This window comes from Acomys russatus, chromosome 29, assembly GCF_903995435.1.
Source record: "Acomys russatus chromosome 29, mAcoRus1.1, whole genome shotgun sequence".
NCBI lineage: Eukaryota > Metazoa > Chordata > Mammalia > Rodentia > Muridae > Acomys > Acomys russatus.
The window spans coordinates 25,601,777-25,621,109 of record NC_067165.1 but is presented as its reverse complement, the minus strand read 5'-3'; positions in this window follow the sequence as shown (position 1 = coordinate 25,621,109).

Here is a 19,333-nt window from a genome sequence, read left to right as displayed (position 1 = left end):
ACACTTTAGGGTCCTAGAAAAGCATTAAGACAAGACAGATTTTTTTTTTTAATGGGCTAAACATGGCTTGGCACTGTAGCCTGTGAGGACCTTGCCTTAGGGGTTGAGTTGGCAGTAAACATCCAATTTTTCAAAGGGTGGAAATAATGAGGGCTATTTTAGGATTCTGGTCTTCCCCTTCGCTCACAAAGGAAACAAAAATCTAGCTGTAGCGATGTGCATTTGTAGCCCCAGACCTGGGCACAAGGAACCCTCAGATCCCTGGGGCTCCGTGGCCAAGAGCTGAGCTGGCTTGGAGAGCTCCAGCACGTGAGAGACCCTGCCTCAAAGAACAAAATCAAAAAAGCCCACAAAGCAGAGAGTAGCACAGGAACAAATCCCCACCCCAGGCTGTTTCTGCCTCCACCTGTGTGCACACATAGGCAGACAAGCACTGTGCGCGCGCGCGTGCGCACACACACACACACACACTTACACACATACACACTCACACACACACTCACACACACACACACTCACACACACACACTCACACACACACACTCACACACACACACTCTCACACACACACACACACTCACACACACACACTCACACACACACACACGTGACTACATACACATGCATGAACATCTTCTTGATGATGCTGGTGTGTTTGTCATGACGCAATGACTCTCTTTGTCACCATGGTATCTGCACTGAAGCTGCTCATCTGTCCGGAGAATAAACATCTTCTCTTTATTTGTGTGGAACAGTAGCTACAAGTCCGTCTGCTTTAACCTGTTTCCTTCTTCCCACTTACCATAGGTTTCCTATCAGCCGTAGTCCACAGCTAGGTCTCACCACTTGGTCTAGGGTGACCATCTCTGCCTTTTAACTGGACACTGTTGCCTCCCAGGGGCCGTTTTCTATATTCCTTCCATCTGTTCAGATGAGCTTGGCAGTGCCTATGACGGCTTCTTATCCCCCCTGCTGGCTTCACAGCTCTAACTCTTTGTTTTGTTATTTCAGTCTTTGCCTGAGGGTGTGTGGCAAACATGTTTAACTTCTCGCAGCTCGATTTCAAGTGATATTCCAACACTCCTGTCTGGTACAGAACCCTGACTGCATCCCTTTCCGTCCCTGTGCTAACCTTGTCCTGCATTTACTTCCACATAATAAACGCCAGCCAATTCTCTCTGAAAGGGGTTTAAATAATGAACACTCCATTGGCATTTACCCACGTGGCTCTCACTTCCAGAGCTGTTGATCACTAGATGTCTACACCCGTGGTCCCCATCTGCTATTGTCATATTCCTTCCACCTGCTGTGAATTCTGAGTGTGTTCCCATGGCTTGAACACTTGGTCCCCCAGGTGGTGGCGCTGTCTTGAGAGGTTGTGGGATCTTTGATGGGGCGGGGCCTGCCTGAAGAAGCCAGTGTTATAGAGTGAGCCATAAGCTTTCTACCTCAGCTTGCTCTCTCTTGTTCCTTCTGCTGAGATGTGAGTGTGCAGGCAGCAGCCTCAAGTCCCCACCAACATGAAGCCAACCTGCTGACACAGCACTGTCACCACACCACCATCACCACTTCTCAGACTGAAAAGGCTCAAATCGTGAGCTAATACAAAATCTTCCTCTTCGGAGATATTTCTTGCCAGGCTATTGGCCGCAGCAGTGAAAAGACTGAGTGACGGGTATTCCACATTTAACAGGCACACAGCTTTCTGGATGTTTCTCCCAGACTTCATCCTCCCCTAACACAATGTGGCTGTGCACTCAGCTTGAGACGCCAGCAGCCTCCCAGCAGCCCTCGCTCCGCTGTCACTCTGTGTTGACCTCTCATCTCCAGGGCTCTGCTCTGAGAACTCCAGCAGCCTACATCCCCACATTCTGACTAAGGAGGAGCAGCAGCTTCTACCTGGGCATCATCTCCCCCAACCCTACCCTACCCCATCCCATCTCACCCGCCCCCCCCCCACCCTCACCCCTGCTGCCTGTAACTCACGCCCAGACTGCTGGATAGGAAAACACAGACCTAACCCCTCACTCCTCAGGAGATCTTTGTACTTTGTTGCTTGGTGCCTTGTGATGTGGAAACGGCCATTTTTTATGAACTCTGTTTATATTCTCAGCTACTTTAGGCAGGTCTGAGGCCTGCTGTCCCACCCTACCTTGAAGCAGAACTCCTGATAACGTGCATATATGGTTATTCATCGCAGGCCCTACCTAAGTTCTTCCTTGTATTAAGTATTTTATCCTACACAGCAGTCTGTGATTTAGAGACTATCACTGTCCTCCAGTTTAAAGGTGATGAAACTTAGGGCCCAAGGAGGGACTATCTCTACATCTCTCCTCTGTGGTCTGTCCTTTCCATCCTAACCATAGGGCCCCAGATGTTTCATGCACAGGCTCCCCCCATTACACACAGTGATTGTTGGCTATTCTCTCAAATAAGAGACAGGGTTCCTAGAGGGCATGGACAGATATTTTTCCTTTTCTGTTATGGCTAAGTAAGTGGGAGCCATAAGCTGTGTCTGGAACATGGTGGGTACTCAGGAAACACTGGCCTCTGATTGTCTGTGTCACACTATACCACTGATGGGGACATCTGAGGACTTTGGAGTTCTGATGCATCTTGGCTAAGCCAGATCCCAGGAACATAGGGACACGGCTCGGACCTCCAGTTCTGATACGCATTGCTGTCAAGCCACTGTGCATCTCAGGGAATTCCTGCTCCAGCCCACTCAAGCCTCTCCCAATGTGACCTGACCATACTACCCAGGGCTCTTAGGAGCAGACTCTCCTCTCTGGTTCTAATTGTCTCTAAATAGCCAAGATGCACTTCATTTGAAAATACTCATGTGTCTCACACACAGTGCTCCAGGGAGATCATAATTCCATGTGCACAAGAAGTGGGAACCATATTGTTAGGCTGTTTCTCTAAGGACCTGGAGGCTTTTGGGTAATGACTTCATTTAAATGGAGCACCAAAGAAATTAGAAGTGACATCAGTATCTCCACAACAGGCTGGGGGAGTTAGTCAAGCACCAGGCCATCTCCTGTTACAGGATCTTGTCATCTGCCTGGATGAAACCCATTGTCCCCTCTTACCCAGAGCATGTGGTCCAGAGGATGAGGCCTTTAGAGAAGGGGTTGGCCGCTGTCAGTGGTCCAAACAGGGGATGAGGTGGGTGAGGTGAGTAACGTGGGGCTGGGATGTTTTGTGAGTCATCTTTGCAATCATGCTCCCAGGAGCCTCGTGCTATTTGCTCCACTTTACAGCTGGAGAAAGGAAGAAAGGCTGAGTGAGATGAAGTAATTTAGCCAAGACAACAGGCTAGCAGTGGGGTGATGGACAACAGGTCTCAGAGCAGCTTGCTCAGGCTGTGCTCTTCTTGTCCCTGACCTGGAGGTTGAGTTGACGTCAACTTGGTGGGATTTAGATTGGCCTAGGATACAAACCCATGGGCACATCTGTGAGGGGTGTTGAGGTGGGAATATTAGCCCTAAAAGTGGGCAGCACCGTTCCAGGGGCTGGAGTGCTGTGGAAGAATAAAGAAAAGAAAGCGAGCTGAGCACCCGCATTCATCTCTCTCTCTCTCTCTCTCTCTCTCTCTCTCTGCTTCCTGACTGTGGATGCCATGTGACCAATGGCTTCACAGTCCTGTCACCATGATTTTACTGCCATGATGGGCTGGATCCTTGGATCATGAGTCACAACAAACCCTTCTTCCTTCCATGTATGGACAAGAGGGATGCAGGAACCACAAGGATGCAGGCTGGACGTACCAGGGCATCCCTGGAAAAAGGATGCTGACCTTGGGCCAAGAATAGATCTGCAGGGTGCTCATGAGCATCCAGAATATAGATCTTGCTCTCCAGCCCATCAGCAGGTAGGGAAGACCAGAACCCACTATCCCTCATTACTTCTACCCTTAGGAAAGATGGGTGCTTGATGCCAACTTGCCACCTGAAGATGTGGTCCTCACAGAATGCTGTGCAAATCCATGTTTGGTCTCCCCTTCTCCCATCCCCAACTCTCCGAAAAAAATTATCTGATTTTAACACTGTTCTCCAAACCTTAAATGTGACTGTCATTAGGATCTCAGGAAGAAGCCAGAAAATGTCACCAAGGAAAGACCTAGAGGATGATGACTGTCCCTGAGGGCAGCAAACAGTCCCCTCACCTTGCAGGAGGCAAGCCTGGGATTCTACAAATGCCTATCTTCTTTCTCTTCACTCTGGCAAGGCTCACCAAGCCCTGCTGTGTGCTGTGTACAGGGCTTGGCAGTGCAGTTGCGGGTAGGCATGTTTTGGTCCCCAGGACTCAGATCCTGATGCTTGCAAGGCAGGCATTTTAGCAACCGAGCCAACCATCTCCTAAAATTTCAAGAGAAAACAATGACCTCAGATAAATTGGGTAACAGAGGTTTAAAACTGATACGACATAAAAGAAATAAATCATGGTTGGTTGGAGACACTGGCACTGTCCCTCCAGTAACCAAGGGAGCAAGTAGAAAGCGGGTGGGGGTACAGAGAGTTAGATAACACGGTCACCAAATAGCCCAGTTTCCACTTCAGCAATGGCAGAAGACACACTCCTTTCTAAGGCACACTGGTTATGGAGAGAGGCACATGATCCTGGAAGGGAAGGGATTTATTCACTAACAAAGTAACAAAGTATACTCTCTAAGTACAACACTGAGTTAGTGATTCATAACACAAAAGTATCTAGAAAACAGCGGTTTGGAAAAACGAATAACTGACTTTAAAATCACCCACGGCATGGAAGAAAGTCAGAGAAATGACAGGATTTTCTTGAGCCAAATAAAAGTTGAAACATAACAGGAAAGGTTGCCAGCTGTGAGTGGGAAGCTAGAAGGAGTTCCTTCGCTGGGTGCAGGGCGATTCGGTTGTTGAGAGTTCAAGGCTGGAGCCAAGCCAGGTGTTCACTCAGACAGACTGGGGTGTATCCATTGAGAGAACAAGACCCATGAAGAAGAAGAGGAAGAAGAAGAAGAAGGAGGAGGAGGAGGAGGAGGAGGAGGAGGAGGAGGAGGAGGAGGAGGAGAAGACGAAGAAGAAGAAAGAACAAACCACTGGTTCTTGTCACAGTTTGGAGAAATCTCAAAATAATTCTGCCGGGTGAGCCAAGGCAGCCTAAAAGATAAGATGTGTCACAGTTCCATTTATATGCAACTTGAGAAAATGCCACCCATCTGTAGTGATAAAGAGCAGATTGTGGACTGGGACATGGCTTGGTAGGTAAAGAGATTGCCACATAAACACGAAGACCCTCAGCATCCACTTCAAAGCCAGACGTGGTACCATACCTGCACCTGTAATCCCGGCTCTGAGGAGGTGGAGACAGGCAGGTCCCTAGAGCTCAGGGGTCAGTCAGCCTACCCAAATGAACGTGTTCCATTGGGAGACCTTGCCTCAAAAAGTAAAGTGGAGAACAACCATGGAAGACACCTAATGCTGACCACACATAGGCACACACATGTACATACACCTGTGTGTGTGCATGTGCACTCACAAGCACACACACACACACACACACACACACATGAGCACATGTTTGACAGGACAGGGTGGGTGAACATCATCTGTTGTAGGTCTGGATCATAAAGAGACACATGCGACAATGCTCATCTTGATCATAGTAAGGGCCTTGTAGATGTGTCTATATGTCCATCTATCAAGACATACCTTTAAATATCTTGACTGGTTGAAAGTGTACCCCAATGAGGCTGTTAAAAATAAGTCTTAGACATTTTAAATATTTTTGTCTTAGGCCCAGTGCTAAGGATTATTCTACCTTATTTTTATTTTTAAATAAAATATGAGGGTGGTTCCATTATTGCCTCCACTTTGTGAATAAGGACACTTGTGCATAGTAAAGAGACCAGCACAAAACCAAGTGCTTGACCAGTAGGTGCTATTGCCAGAATTGTATCCCAAGGCAAGTTTGCTCCAGATCCAGTGCTTCCCATCCCCAAGAAGCACATCCGCATCTTCTCCAGGTGACCTTAGATGACTCAGGTCTCAGCGACATTTGCACTGATGAGATTTCCTGGAGAAGCTGGAGGTGGTGAAGACAGAACTTTGGGGTTTCTTGGGAACCAGTGTCGCCTCTGAATGGGAGTCGAACAGACAGCTGATGTCCCCACATCCCTTGTTACTTAGTCATCCGATGGTCATGTGGAGGGAGGAGCCATATCAATTGGTAGGGTCACATGGGGTCATAGATGCAGAACATGCTGAACTGGAACTCATTCTGCTCCTGCAAAGCCTAGGCCCCCCCCCTTCCCATCATGCCACTCCTCTTCCTGTCTCCCCGCACCACATCCTCCCTCTGTCAGGGAAAAACCCACGAAGGAACAGGAGACCAACAAGAGGGACAGGTAAACTGATGCCTGAAGAGATTCAAGGACACTGAAGAGCTTACCCCAAGCCTGGGTATGGCTCGGTGCTGATAGAGGCTTCGACCTCTAACACATTCTGTGCTATTTCTGGGTCTCAGGCTCCTCACGTGTAAAATGGGATTAATCTTGTCAGCCTCAGATGGCCCTTATGAGACTCAGAGCAGGGTGGATGCAGCTAATACCATAAGGATAGGCCCCCTTCCTCAGAGAATTGAGTTTAGGCTGTCCCAGGCTTTCTCTGCCTTCACTTGCTACCTGAGATTCCTCTAAGAAAGGCAGAGGGAAGCGTGTTTATACAGCTGTGGTGTTGGGAACACGGGCAGATGGTCTTGAACCAGCAGCCTGGCGGCACCGGAAGGTCCCAGCGTAGCACTCACGTGGAGGATCTCCCCCCACAAACCCTGACATGATAATTGCTCAGAGAGAGCTCAGAGAGGCTCTGATGGCAGGTGGGTTGCCTAGAATGACAGAACCAGAATTCCCATCACACCGCCCCCTTTACCTACCCAGGAAGACAGAGGCAGGATGTCCCTGGTACGCTCTCTTGCTCTGACAGACATGACAGTTTCATCCCCCTGACATCTGAGTGCCCCAGAGGACAGACCTGACCAGTGACATGTAGGTGACAAGGTGAGCCCCGTCCTGGGCTCACTCCCTCTTCTCAGGCCACAGTGCAGATGACAGTACTTTGGGTGAAGGAGCCTGGGTTCCCTGCACATCACCTGGAGAAGACCACCCCAGGGGAGGTTCCCCAACCAGAAGAGCCATCAAGGCTTTAAGTGAAGTCACTGCAATTCAGGATGGTCTGATACAGTGCCTTCCATCCTAATAGAGACCGTCAAATGCCGCACACCCACTCCATCCCGTGGGCGTGCATCTGGCCCATCATATTGTAGCCACAATCAAAGAACAGAGAAGAGATAGAGACAGACAGAAAGACAGACAGACAGAGAAGGAAGAAAGAAGGGGGGCGGCTAGTACTTAGGTTACTCCTCTCTGGGCACACCCTCACTGACATCCCCAGAGCCAGGTCTTCTAGGTGACCCCGCCCCCTAATCCAGTCATATTGACAATGAAAGAGAACCATCACAGCAGGATTGGGGAAATGAAAAAATGTCAAATAAACAACATTTACCCTGTGCGATAAGTGAAAGGGTGACATACCTGCCAGAGGTAGAATCCAGGTGTTCTGCCTCTGCCCCAGGCACCTCAACTCTGCACGAGGGTTTAGGGATGTGAGTACAGAAGATGGGAGAGACACAGGATAACAGAATGCTCGCTGGCTGTCAATCTTTCCCTGCCATCATATCATTTCCAGTCTTCCCCTAGAACATCAGCATCTCCCGAGCCAGCACATTAACACCTTGGCCCTGGCTGCTGCCATAAGGCGCGTCCAGCTGGGTGTGATGCAGCACACGAGAAATGCTCTGGCCAGAAGGCCTCAGATCCACTCAGGGCATCCGGCTATCTGTTCCTGATTAAGCAACATGCCACGGGTCACCATGTGGCCATCTTTAATGTTAGATCCTTTCTGATGTCCTCATTTCTGCAGCCTGCTAATGGCCAATTTTCTTCTATGCCTGAGGTTTTGATCCATGTCTCTGATGCAGGGTCCCTGGGTGCCTTCGTGCTTGCTTTCCTTTTTCCACCTAGAGCCGACATAGCCAAGGCCAGAAAGCTTTCCATGACTGTCTTTCCAAGGAGGGAGGCAGGGGACAGAGAAAAAGATGTCCCTCTTCCTGATTCCCAGAGCCTAGCACTCATGTGTGTGTGTACATGTGAGTATATGCATGGATTGTGTGTGTGTGTGTGCGTGTGTATGTAGCACTCATGCATGTGTGTGCACACATGTGTGTATATGCATGGATTGTGTGTGAGCATGCATGTGTGTGAGTATATACATGAATTGTATCTGCAGGTGTGCATGTGCATACGTGTGTGTGTGTGTGTGTGTGTGTGTGTGTGTGTGTGTGTACAGACCGGGGAGGGTCATAACTGTTCCACCTGCCAGTCAGCCGTGCCAGCCACACTCAAGAACTCTGCACAATGCCTCGTTCATGAAGAACTGCATGCCTGAAGCCCATGAATCCCCTGAACACATTGATAATACAGACAATGATGCCATACTTTGTCAGGGCACTTGTTTCTCAGAGGCAAACCGGCCTCACTTGGCATTAGCCCATGTAGACTTGATCCTAACCTAACCGGCATTAGAAAACGCCTGCCACAGGGAGGCAGGTGAGAGGGAGGGAGGCTGGGATGGAAAGGAATTGCTGACTTGGTAGAATCTGGAAACCGAGCTGTGGGATTCCACCCACCAGGGCATCAGGCTCCCAAAATAGCCCTGGCTTCCCAGGCTAGCACACGCCCAGAGCCCTTGCAACTGAGCTGATGTGCAGTTTCCTGCTAGCGTGAGACAGGCCGGCTTCAGTAAGCTCATTGCAGCACTGACAATATGGTGATCTCCCCAGTTGTGCACAGAGTGGGGCGGGGGTGGGGGGAGCTTTCTTTCTAGAGATGCTTGGCTCATATGTGTGTAGGGGATTCACGGGCCTCAGACCTGCCTGGTGGAGAAGGCACTGTGCAGGGTTCTGAGTGTGGCCGGCAAGGCTGACTGGCAGGTGGAACAGCTATGATCTCATTAAAGATAATGAAATGATCAGAAATGGGACACAAGGGCTGGCCATCTGGCCAGTGTGGAACCCACTCCCCTTCCAAGAGACTAGGTGCTGTCTGCAGAGCCCGGTGGTGTAGGCATCCTAGGGCCTGCCTGAGTTCACATCCAGGCATCCGGCACCTGACAGACTGTGGGGCAACAGTTGCCCCTGCTCTACCTGAACACTGAACAGAGAGGCTGCCATGCAGCACAGGGACTGACAGCTCAGCACACAGCTGAGTGGTTGATGGCATTGTGGACCGTTTAGTGCCCATTCATTCTCCATTGAGCCGAATTCTTCCTGCTCCTGTGCCAGGTGTGGAGCTGGCCCAGACCCTAGCTGGGAAATGACAGCCTGGGCCTCAAGCCTACCTCTTCCAGCAGGCTCATCCTCTCTCTACGGACGTGTCCAAGGGCTCGCACTTAGAGCCAAGCGTGGTCTAAGTCCCAACCAAGCCACCTGGTGATGGAGAGGGGAGGGTGGAGGCCGACAGAGAACATGTCGCACAGTGGGTGCAATTCCTATCTCTGCCCTGGCAGCTGAGCTTGCAAAGTCTGCACTCAACTAATGTGGGAGACCTAAATCCGAAGACATCTGTCCTGCAATGGATCAGGTGACCGCACCTGTTTTCTGTCCACCTTGCAGGCCTGACCTATCTGAGAATGGGATGGTCAGAGTGATTCTGCTGCTACTAAGGTAGGGTGTATGTGGGGACTTGGCAGGGGTCCCTGTCCATGTGACCCTGAGGATGCTCTTCAACTTGTCCAGGCCTCGTGTTTCCTCAGGGTTGAACTGGGGATGATAGGCCAGCCTTGCTGAAGGGAGAGCTGTCATGAGAGCTAGTGATGGTGCCTGGGAGTTACCTGACCGGGCCCAGCACACAGTAGCTACCGTGGGAGCAGAGTTGTATATAGTGTGTGCCCATAGAATAACAACTGTGCTGTGACTTCTGGCCTGGTGGTTATGAGCACGTGGTTGGTATGTGTTGCTTATGGGTCTGCCTCCCCCACCTGACTGACTGCAAGCCCAGAGTCACAGGCAGTTTTTCTGTGCCATGAGCTGTACACAGCTGACACTCTGTGGTGACACCTGTCAAGTCACTGGAGACTGACATACTAGAGAGCAAGTGGCGGAGGGAGTATGGTCACTGCCCAGCGGCCACCTGGAGTGGCCTGCCTGCTCACAGTGTGCGCCTGCCTCGGCATGACAGAGGTTTCTTGGCAGCAGAGGGAGTTATTTAAAGTCTCCATTAAAACAGCTGGATCCCGATAGAAATAGAGCGGCTGCCTCAGCAGGGACCCGAGAGAAGCCGGAGATGGACAGAGACACATCCAGGAGGCCTATTTCATGCTCTGCAGAGAAACCTGCCTTCTGGTCCACAGTCTAGATGCGAATACACCATAGTGACACAAAGGGGAAACCTTGTGAGCATGACGGGCATCTGTCAATACTGAGGTGATGGGGATCATGGGAGTCCTTACTTCATTTTTATGCTTTGCCAAGAACTGGGCTTCAAGTGGCCATTCTGAGGCAGTGTCTACAGCAGCACCCAACAGGCCATGGGACTCATCACTACAGCCAACATAGACACCTACTGTATACCAGGCTTGGGTTCGGCCTTAACAAAGTATTAAGGAGGCAGGTACATAGTAGGACCACACGCACTTACCTGTCCACCCTCCACTCTTCTGCCTTGGTTCCATCAGCAGGCAGGCAAGGCCTTCGTTGCTTCTCACTGACTATGGAGTCCCAGGCTCCACGGGTTAGAGGGAGGGCTTGCTTTTATTGTGCAGGCATCACCTCTTGCCTCAGTCACTCTGTAAACTAAATGTCCTCGGTGGAACTGGTATCAGGTTCGGTCTTCTTCATTTCTCATTGTGTTCACAGTTGGCTGGTGTGACCCAGTGTCACCTCCCAGATACAGATTGTCACCTCTGGACCTTGCATCATTTATTTCCCAGTGTCCTGGCCTGGATTTTCCTATACAGATGCATCAGAAGAGGGTGGAGGGGGAGGGGAATTAAATGGAATATTTGGTTAATGGAGGTAGAATATTTGGAAAACTGAGGTTCAGAGAAGGGATGCGTCCTGTTCTAGGACACACAGTGGGCTTGCTGACATACTGAGGCTCCCCCAGCTCTTTCAGTGTACATGGGTATGTGTGTGCATGTTCCTGTAGGTGTGCATAGGGGGAGGCCAAAGGTAATTTACAGGGTCCTTCAGGTATTGTTCATCTTCTTTGAGACAGGGGCTCTGACTAATCTGATGCCCATCCACTCAAGGAGCCTGGATGGCCAGTGACTCGCCAGGATCTACCATGCTCAGGTTTGCTTGTTTATTTACCTATTTATTTATACTGTAACACAACCATGCACACATGCTTGTGCGTGTATGTGCACGTGCACATGCACACACGTGTGCTCATGTTAGTGAATAAAAATGTACTAGAGGAAGCCAGAAGAAGGAGTTGGATCCCTCCTCTCCCCCCACCTGAGACAGTTACAGGTCTTGGAACCTATTTTTTTTAAAGCTTTATTTATTATTTATACAGTATTCTGCCTGCATGTGTGTCAGCAGGCCAGAAGAGGACACCAGATCTCATTACAGTTGGTTATGAGCCATCATGTGGTTGCTGGAAATTGAACTCAGGACCTTTGGAAGAATAGCCAGTGTTCTTAACCTCTGAGCCATCTCTCCAGCCCAGGTCTTATATTGTTTCAGTCTTGTAAGATTCCAGAATTGGGTCCTGGGAACCCAATGCAGGTCTTCTGGAAGAGCATCATGTGTCCTTAACTGCTGAGCCATCTCTCCAGGCCCTGGGTCTAAGGGTTTTTGTTGTTGTTGTTGCTGCTGTTGTTTTGTTGTTTTTGTTTTTTTATGTTGGTTCTTGGCATTGAACTCAGGTCCTCATGCTTGCCAGGCAAGCACTTAACCGACTCAGCTATCTCCCATCAAGCCTTTAGTTCTTGTTTTGAGACAGGTTCTCATAATATAACTCTGTCTGGCCTGACACTCTCTATGTAGACCAGGCTGGCCTGGTCTCCTGAGTCCTGGGATTAAAGATGTGTGCCACCTTGCCTGGCTCTCTCTTAGACTCTTAATCCTATGTGAATCCCAGGCCTGGGGTAGCTGGGCTGTAACTCAAAGCTGTACAGACAAAGGCAGGACTGGATGGAAGGAGCCATGGGCCTTGAGTTGAACAAAGCTCATGGTGGGATCCTGTGGGCTCAGAAAGAGGATTCCCAGTTTTAATCAGCTGATGACAGGCTAGAATAAACCTGAGGTCATGCCAGCCAGCAGGGAAATTGTCTTGGGTGTTTGGTGAAATGAGGGAAACCAGGCAGGCCCATCTTGTCCCTGGGCATGAGCTTGCCACATGCTAACACCCTCAATGCGCCCTGTTTTCCATCCCACTTTGGGAAGTGTGTCTAAGACCCGACGCAGTGGTGAATTCTCATAGCCCCAATGGGCCCCCTAGTGTCAGCACAGGCTGTCAAGGCCACATGAGCCTGTGTCTGCTCCCTTCCTTGGCCATCTGGGGTGATATACCCTCCTGCAGACAGAGGTACAGTGATGTCAGATCAACCACCCCCTTAGTGTATGCACCACAAGGAACTCACCAGGGACACATCAGAACCCATAGGGACTCCACTTCCTCCCGGTCCTGGCTCCCTCAGTTGCCTAGCCAACCCACCGTCCTGTCTCACTACTGACACTGTAAGGCTCAGTAGAAGGTGCCAGTGGCCTGAAGAATCAGGGAGGCACAAATCCCTCTGGTGTGCCTGGAGTTCTATTTCGGTGTGATGGCCAGAGATGGAGCTACAGCTTCCTCAATTGCACAAAATGGGACTGAGGGAGAGGGAAGTCTCCTATCCCACCAGTTCTGGGCACTACCAGGGATGGGGAAATGAGATGCTTGAAAGTCTCACAAGTATACTCTGTCCTTTGTCAGGAGGATGTGCCAACCATTTCCCTGCCTGCACATCTGGAAAGGAGCTCTGCTGCAGACCTGGCCCCTTATTCAGTGCCTACAGACTTGGGTGCGCCCTTTCCAACCAGGTGCTTGTCTGGGCACTTCACTCCCATGGTTTCCAGTCTGGGCTACTGAGTGGTGTCATGCCCACTGCTCAGACAGGGAGCTGGTGGCAGGGTGGGGAGGCGAGGGGGGCGGGGAGCAGGAGGCCTGGCCAAGGCTGACCACCTCACTCCTCTTCCTCATTTGGGATCCTATTTATCATGGGTGCTCTCATCTGCTCTCTCTCTCTCTCTCTCTCTCTCTCTCTCTCTCTCTCTCTCTTGTCCTCCCCAGACAGCTCTCTTTGTTGTCTGTTGTTTCTTGATTTTCCCCTTAACTTCAAGAACTATCAGGATACCCCAAATATGAGAACCAGAGGGGCAAGTATATACCCCCGGGGAGGGGGGGGGTCCATGGATGCAGAGAACTTATCCTCTTCACATTTCAGACGTGAGGATGCTTGGACTTCTGATGGGAGTCCCTGGGTCTTCGGGCGCTAGGCTCCGTGTTACTCTAGTCTCTGCCTTGCTCTGAAAGAGGGCGGGGTCACGATCCCATTCTTGTGCATGCAGGGCACGGAGTCTTTCTTGTCAGTTTAAAGGCTAATAAGCTCCCTAGAAATGGATGTGTTAATCTTATTTTTCAGGCCCAAACACCTCTGCAGGAAACTGGGGCCCTCTGCTCACCGGTGGATGGAGCATCTAATTGCCGTCTGAGAGGCTCCTTCTTCCTTGACATGTACAGGCTGCGGGGTGGCTCTGACTTCGGGGCTGTGCCAGTTACTCCCTGGATGGGAAAGGCTAACAAAGGAGAAGAGCTCTCAGGCTCACAGAACAGAGAGGAGGCATAGTGGTAGGAGGAGGGACCGGAGAGGTCCTGACTGTCTGGCACTAGGCATGCCTGCTCCTCACCGGCATGCCTCTGCTCTGTGCTCAGCCCGAGAGGGCAAGACATGTAGTATGTCTCAGGTCTGATGCTGAGTGCTGAGATCCAAACTGATATCTCCGGCCTTTTGGTGGGCAGCTGAAGAAGCACGTTAGAACGCGCGTTGCCTCAAAATACGCCTGGCTGATATCTGTAACCAAGCCGAGGGTACTTAAGATTCGGGGAGCTTGGAGACAGGCTTCTGCAGCAAAAGGCAGATTAACAAGAGGAAAACCGGCACGCTCATGAACACGTGATGAGGGCATCACACGAAAGCCTGGGTGGAAAGCTACTCAAAGCGGTGGCTTCGGCTCTGGCGTCTGTCTTAAGCAGCTTTCTTATAAAGGGTGATCAGTTCCAGAGAAGGGGCCAGATGAAACATGGCAGACACGGGAAGTGCACGGAAGGAAGAGGGCAGGAAATGGGCTGACAGGGTAGAGCCCTAGTGGACTCCTTCTGGGCCATCGTTCAACTGTGAAGGGTCTGAATTTACTTCCTATGTTGAGCAGGGGAGGGGGAGGACCAGGAGGAGAGAGGACCTTTGTAACCTCTGGTCTGCTTTTAGACATTGCTGCTGCACGGAGCAGGTGCAAATCCCGCTGGCTGCCCCTGACTGTAAGCCTTGGGGATCACTGGCCTGTGTGTGCCTAGATTAGAACTCTAAGGTTCACTGCTCTTACGTCCCTCTGGGTCGTTCCAGGGCCCAGGACACAATGGGGGAATAAGGGTCTATGTGATTTCAAAACAGGCACCTGCAGCTCTGTTCTGTCCACAGCACAGGCTTTCTCTCATCTCAAAGTGAAGTCTATGCTGGTCCCTGTGCTCTGATGCTCAGCTGGGACACCACATAGGACCACACACCATAGGAGGCTTCTGGGCTGGGCTGGGAGACACCATCCTGATGCTAACAAGCTGGGGCTGCTGCTGAGCAGGCTTAAGAACCTTTTATGAGACTGACTCTATGTGTGCCGGGGTGGAGGGGGGTGATGCCTTCTTTCTCTCATCTTCCACATTCAAATCCTGCCTCAGTGGAGTCTCAGCCCATGGCCTGGGTCAAACTCACCCACCATTGTGTGATTACGTCCAGCTCATGCACATCGTTAAGGGTTGCCAACCCATTGGGTCCGGAGGTCACCAGGGAGTTTCACTGTCAAGGATGAGAAATAGTGATGTCCACGGCTGCTGTGCTACAGTTCACACGAGTGTTACCTGGTGTGTGTGTGTGGGTGGGGCATTAGTCACCAGTAGCCCAAAGGTGTCACTTTTAAGTCTCTAGTGCCTTTCTTAGCATCAGGTTGCATGGACTCAACGCTGGTGCCGATGAAGAGGTTTTGGTGGGTTCTGTGAAGGAGGCAGAGAGAAAAGGCAACAGGGGTAGGAAAAGTCCAACACAATATCTCAGGATCTACCCTTAACTCTCCAAGGTCATCTTGGAGGCCTGATGGGTCAGTTCACAGGCTGGTTTTTTCTAGGGGCACCCGGAGTCTGAGAATAAAGGATTTTTGAAACTTGGGGTAATAATACCAATGCTATGGGGCTGGTCTTCATTCCCAGGGTGTGAGCTACAGGAAGGAGGCCCTTTGGGGAATGCTGACGGCAGGAAGGGAGCAGTGACTAGAGAGGATCAGGTATCCTGAAAAGGGATTCCTTTCCCTGCCTGGCTTGCTGACTGCCGAGAGCTACAATGGAGGATGGGTGGACAGAATATGAAGTCGGCTGAAAACTGAAGCCAAGAGTTCCTTGGTTGGATGAGGCAGGGGCGTGTCTAAAGCAGAAAGCACAGCATGAGACATAAACCACATTTTATTGTTACCTGTCCCTCTCTAGAGAATCAGGGACACAGGAGAATTGGGACCTAAGAGAGAGGAACAGTACTGAAAGGACTGGCACTTTCAGGGGTACCCCTGGAGGCTAGAAATTGCAAATGTCAGGTTGAGGTTCATAGACTTTTATGATCAACTTTCTGATTCCAAATCCTGCCTCACTCCCCCACCCCCTTTTCAATCTCTACTGAGGATGCTGGACAAGTTACTTAGCCTTTCTGGGCCTCAGTTTCCTCGTCTGTGAAATGAGGCCACGGAGTTACCCCCACCACACTGGGCAGAGGGTGTGAGGATTGAATCTGAGCCACAGGCTTCCTGCAGAGCGCTGCTCCCAGCCAATGTAGGACCATTTGGATTGGGCTGCTATGAAAGGGGGAGGGGAGATGACTTGGAGTTGTCCTCTGACCTCAGAAGCACCCAGAGGGTAGCATGGCCAGGATCTGAGCTCTGGAAGATGACGTGGCTTCTTCAAGCCTGTATGGCTGAGTTTCTGAGGAGAGTCTGAGACCTGCCCATGTCCGTGGCACTGTCTGACTCTGGAGGCCAGGATGGTGTCTGAGCCTTGGTGGGGCTGCCCCCAGGCCTCCTACCCATCTGGGAGGCTCCTGTAGCCCAGCCTGCCTGTGTGAGCCACAGTGAAGGTCATACATGACTCCAGATGCTGGGGGAACAACCAGCTAGAACCCCGGAAGCTGGCAGATACTTCTTTCCTTCCCTGCCCTCCCCTTTTCTCCTCCCAGCCTAGCACGGGACAGCCCTACCCACTCCCTATGGGAAGAAAAAGGGAGAGATCCTGTATGGAACAGAGGCCCCAGGCCCAAGCTTTCCTCATGGTAATATAAGCAGGGCATTTCCATTGAAATCCTGCCTGGAAGAGCTGTTGGCTAGAGGGTTTAACTCGTGTACACAGGCAGAGCTCACGGGCTTGTCCCTAATATTTATTCTGGTGACTGTAACATGCAGATAAGGTGAGTGCTGGGCGCCAGCACACAGAATAAATTTACATTCTGGAAGCCACAAAGAGCTGAGTATACAAGGCATTATGGGCCTGGCTGGGGGCCTAGGGAGGGGAAAGCCAGCTCCCACCTCAGCAGGTTCCGGCTGTGATCCTCAAAGCTGAAGCTAGCCTGGTACTTGAAGCACAGCGTCGGGCCTGTCAGCCCCTGGGTCTGAGGTCTGCAGACAGCTGAAAGCTTGGCTTTGTGGTGAGGAACCTCAGCCACCACTTTGCTCAAACACCCAGCTGCTGTTCCAGCCCCAGCCACGCCGAGGCTTCTCAGTTTGCCTTTGTGCGGACCCTTTGCGCCTCTCCAGTGGATCAGAGCTCCCTCGACCACACCCCTAAGGCTACAAGAGCAGAGGTGGTCTCCTTTTGCTTTCTGAGGCATCTCAGCGCAGGCATGGCGAATTGTGTACGTGTAATGACTGTATCCTACGCACTGCCCGTTGGAGTGGTCTGCCCCTGTGAGGCTGGATAAAAACAGGGAGGTGACAGGAACCTGAGAAACCTCATCCGGTGGAAGGGGTACAGAGTTAGGGAGCCCCCCATCTCCACTCTGCATTCGTGCTCACCTGTTGAGAAGCCTTGGGTTGGAGTTGCTTCCCCTCTTTAGCTGAGCAACCTTGGAAAAAAATACTTGGCATCTCTGTGCTCAGCTTGCTCTACTGTAAAGTGGGGGTGGTGAGAATGCTTATCTGATATTGAAGAAACTAAGCATCTGGTACACACTGGGCACTCCAATCTTTGTCCCATATACTCAAGTCCACTGTAGAGCATAGCCACAGCAAGAGGCACTCAACAGCGAGGGAGGTACAGCCATGAACACTGGTCCCGCCACTGGCTACCTGGTGGGGGAAGATGGAGCGGGCAGCTGTTGGAAGACACACAATTTGGGCCTCTAGCGCTAGGGCTGTTCCATCCGCCTGCCAGCAGCAGAGCCTACTGCCCAGCCATTGTGGGACACCATTTGTTCAGGAGGCTAGCTGGCAAGCTGACCATGTTGTCCCTCTTCCATGTGCAGAGGTCCAGTGGCTACTTACCCAAGAATAGATGTGTGTTCCTGGTAGGTGGTTATCTTTCCTGCCTGCGAGGCCCCAGGCTGCTCCACTAGCCAGGGTTTTGAGAGTGTCTGATCCGCTGCCTGGGCTGCTCCCACCCAGCAGAGCACCAGGCCAAGGGCAACAGCAGGCTTGGGCAGTAAAGAGTGAGGCATTTGCATAACATTTGCACCTCCTGGAAACTGCCCTCCTTATAGAGGGGTGCCCTGTGCTTCTGAGAGCCCAGCTCAAGGGTCACATTGAAACAAGACTTCTAAGGATGGTCCTCCAAGCCTACAAGATGTGCTCCACACGTAGAATGCTGGCATTTCATGAGAGGATCTGTCCTCAGTAGGGATACAGGGACTTGGGTCTGGGGAGATGGCTCCTTGGATGGTAAGGTGCTTGTTGTATAAACATGGAGACTTGAGTTCCATCCATGCATGCGTGGTGCGTGAGTGTGTGTGTGTATATTTAGTTGCTTTGGTTTTGTTTTTTCAATGTGGGTTCCCCATTACCTTAAGCCCCACAGCTCCAGTCACCCTCTGGGAGCCTCTTAGCTCATTCTTGGCCTCACTCTAGGGAGTGGCTCAGGGTCTGATTGGGCCATATCTGCTGATTGCCCATCATGTCTGCACTCTCTGCCCCTTGGAAACCTGCCAGGGCATTTTTCTGGGTCCTGCTTGGCCCTTTTGCTCCTTGCTGATGTCTAATTCCTGTCCCTGCCTCTCCATGGGCTATTTAACGACACAGCGGCAGCCCATATAATTTGATACCAGCCAAACCTGAGTGGTGATCCCACATCCATCTCGTAACTAGCCGGGTGATTTTTGAATGGTAAACAACTCACCTCTCTTTCCTCCGGCTTCCTCTTCTGCTACACGGAGAGAGAATAATTTCCCCAGGTTTGTGGGGTACAGGGCGAGGATAGGAAATCATACAACACTAACTGAAATTCTGCCTGCTCATACAAGTGCCTGACCACTATGGGGATGGGCAGGCTAGATCTGAGACCTGCAGGGAAAGAGGCCTGGGGAAGGGGGAAGGGAGGGTGCTGGTGCCAGGATGTCCCAGTACAGAAGGGATGTGTGGAAGCCGGGGGCGGATGGCAGGCACAGTGGGCTGAGCAAGGGTAGGGTGTGTGATGGAATGTTCCCAATTTCTAGTCTCTCCTCCTCCTCCTCTTCCTCCTCCTCCTTCTTACAGGAAGCCTCACTCCCCTGCACAGCTGCTGCACCACATTTCATATCGGAACATCTAGACCTATCCAAACAAGAGGCGGCTGCAATCTGAGATGTCTACACATTCTGGGAGTTGGGGAACTTGTGGGCACACCCCCCCCCCCCCGCGCCTGTGCTGTCCAAAAACCCTGGGATGGGCGGGGGTGGGGTTGGGATGGAGAGGAAACCCTGGCTGCTGAGGTCAGACAATGGTACTGGAAACAGATGGCTTCAGAAGAATGTAACAA